The sequence below is a fragment of the Nothobranchius furzeri genome, chromosome 13 (genome assembly GCF_043380555.1).
Source record: "Nothobranchius furzeri strain GRZ-AD chromosome 13, NfurGRZ-RIMD1, whole genome shotgun sequence".
NCBI classification, from domain to species: Eukaryota; Metazoa; Chordata; class Actinopteri; order Cyprinodontiformes; family Nothobranchiidae; genus Nothobranchius; species Nothobranchius furzeri.
In genome coordinates, this window is record NC_091753.1 from 66,455,917 (window position 1) to 66,459,003 (window position 3,087).

Genomic DNA, 3,087 nt, shown 5'->3' on the forward strand with positions numbered 1-3,087 from the left:
TAATATGATGTTGTTTTTAAATCAGTAGACTCAAAGCTTTCTTGAAGAAAAATTGGGAAATATAACTATAAAGGTCACAACAAAAATTAAAATATTCATAAAAAAATAGTGCTACTTTCTAAAATTAGGAGTGCATCAACAGAATATTACCAATAACATAAATACTTGATAATGTCTTTAGATTTAATAGATTTTCAACAAAAACTACAAGTTTCATTTTGTGACTTACTGACCAAATGTTTTAAAAAATCATGAAAAATACATAAATCATCATAAAAATACCAAAATATTCTCACATGGCAGTGTTAAGATGCGGAATAATATGATGTTGTTTTTAAATCAGTAGACTCAAAGCTTTTTTGAAGAAAAATTGGGAAATATAACTATAAAGGTCACAACAACAATTAAAATATTCATAAAAAAATAGTGCTACTTTCTAAAATTAGGAGAAAAATCTCAGATCACCATAGGTACATGTGGAATGTTGTAAATGGCTTATATTTACTGTATACCTAAAAAAAACTTTCTAACAAAAATTAATTACGTTGTTGTCCAACTATACAGAAAAACTGGTAAAAAGTTAAAAATTCATTAAAAATCTATGCTTTTGTACAGAAATCTCAAAATATTCCCAGGTTGCCTCTGTGATGTGAGAATTCTTCTTATATTTTTGTTGGGGTCATTAATGTAAAACTGTACTTACAATAAAATAATATTTGCATTCGTGGCTGTAGACAAAAATATGTCCTACAATTAAACACAAGGGGGAGCTCAAATCAATACGACATTTTTTTTCTTTCATAAACCACCTAAGAGTGAACTTTGTGGCAAATTACAAGAAGATTGTGAGAATAGAATTTGCGCTACAATTGCTAGCCTAAAAATGTATTTTCGTAAATATAAAGCGGAAACCTCTTCATGTTGCTGCGGCTTTCGTGACATAAGCTCTAGCCTATCCAGTTAACACAATCTGGAAATCTTAGCCTCTTACATGCAAATTGTGATTTTTAGGAAATTTTTCAAATTAGAAATTTTAAATGATCATAAACCACGCCCACTTTGATCAATCATTACCATATTGATAATGTAGTCTTAAGACTGTATAGTGATGACAACCACTAAGTTTCGTGCAGATCCATTTAGCTGGTTCAGGAATATAATTTCTTCCCAGTTATAGCGCCCCCTATTGTTTAATCAAGTTGAAAACCAGGACATACACTTGAATTGACCTTAGGTATGACTGTTATGAACAGCTTTGAAAAATGTCAAAGTCTTTTGAAGTTACGCTAAAAAAACTTTTTCATTCCCAAAAAATTATTTTAAAAAATCATATTAAAAAAAATAAGTAAATTATCCAAAATCCCTTCACATCTTTTGGTCAGCCGCTCCTCCTCTCTTGTCAGGGAAAGTTGTGATGTGATTGAGTTTGACGGCCGGGAGGAGTTAACGAAAGTACGTTTGACTTACTATGCAAATTTCTACTAATTTGCATAAGTTTAAAACATTTTTTAAAATACTCATCTAAATTTGACTGACTCAATGAACACACTGGATGAGATCATTTGTTTTTTTATGAAAGAAATGGGGAGAAACATGCCCAAAATATTTTTGGGGTACCACAGCGCCACCTATTGGACAAAATTCAAAAAATTTTCTGTGATTGTAGATGTCACTATGACTGATATGAATTGTAATTTTCTGTATAGAATATGTATTTTTCATGAGTAAATGGGCGAAAACTTTTAAAGCCTATTTATAGCCTATAAGCCACGCCCACTTTTTAATAATTTTCAAAATATAGCTTAAGGGTCCGATGATTAACATATGTGCCAAGTTCTGTGGAAATCCATCAAGCCGTTTAGCTGAAACAAACTTTTTGACTCTTTAGCGCCCCCTATTGGTGAATTCAAACAAATAGGGGTAGATAGGGCTTACCGCTCATACTTCATAAGGGTCTAGAGTCTCATCAACTTATCTTGATAAATGGTGAAGATATCATCAATTACCACATGTGCTAGCTAGCACACTGAATTTGACATGGTGTCATTAGCCCAATTTTCAATATTTCTGCATTTTTCTTCATCACAACAACTTACCTTAGTCCATAGATCACATGTACGAAGTTTGAAGTTGATTCGACGAAAAATGACGAATAGGTGATTAAAAGTAAGTTTTGCGTTTTTTGCGATCTAGCAAAAAATCTAGTTAGGCGGAAATGGGCGTGGCCAATACAAACGACATGCGAAATTATCCAAGGATCATGTACATATAAAGTTTTTGACTGTAGGACCTACGGTTTGGGAGCTAGTAGCTGAAACGTGTCCACCTCCGCAATAGCGCCACCTAGGTGACTTGGGGTCCAAATTTTCGAACCTGAGTAGCGGTCAGGATTTTCTATCAGACTGCCATGTCAGATTTTTTCTGGCAATTTCTGGCTCTTGCCCCCATACAGTTCAAGCGGAGAAGAATAATAAATAACTAGAACTGCAAGCAGTTATCAACGGGTTCCAAGCCACCAGCGCCAGTCGCCCACCCGCCCCGCCCTCAACTTCGCCAGTCCTCACGCGGTCCCGCCCCAAAAACACGTTCTCCCGCCGGCGTCCCGTCAGCTCACTTCAACCGGCGCAATGAAACTAACACTCAGGATACGTCATTAAACCGGCTAAGCCTCTACACATATCTTTCAGAGGCATGGCTGACTTCTCAATCGTGATTACAATGGAATTCCACTGTTTCCTTATTAAAGAACGTGAAGATTTAATGAGTGAGATTATTAAACAATAATCTATACATCAACAGAATGTTACAAATAACATTAATACTTGATAATGTGTTTAGATTTAATAGATTTTCAACAAAAACAATGAGTTTCATTTTGTGACTTGCTGACCAAATGTTTAAAAAAATCATGAAAAATACATAACTCATCCTAAAATTACCAAAATATTCTCACATGGCAGTGTTAACATGCGGAATAATATGATGTTGTTTTTAAATCAGTAGACTCAAAGCTTTTTTGAAGAAAAATTGGGAAATATAACTATAAAGGTCACAACAAAAATTAAAATATTCATAAAAAAATAGTGC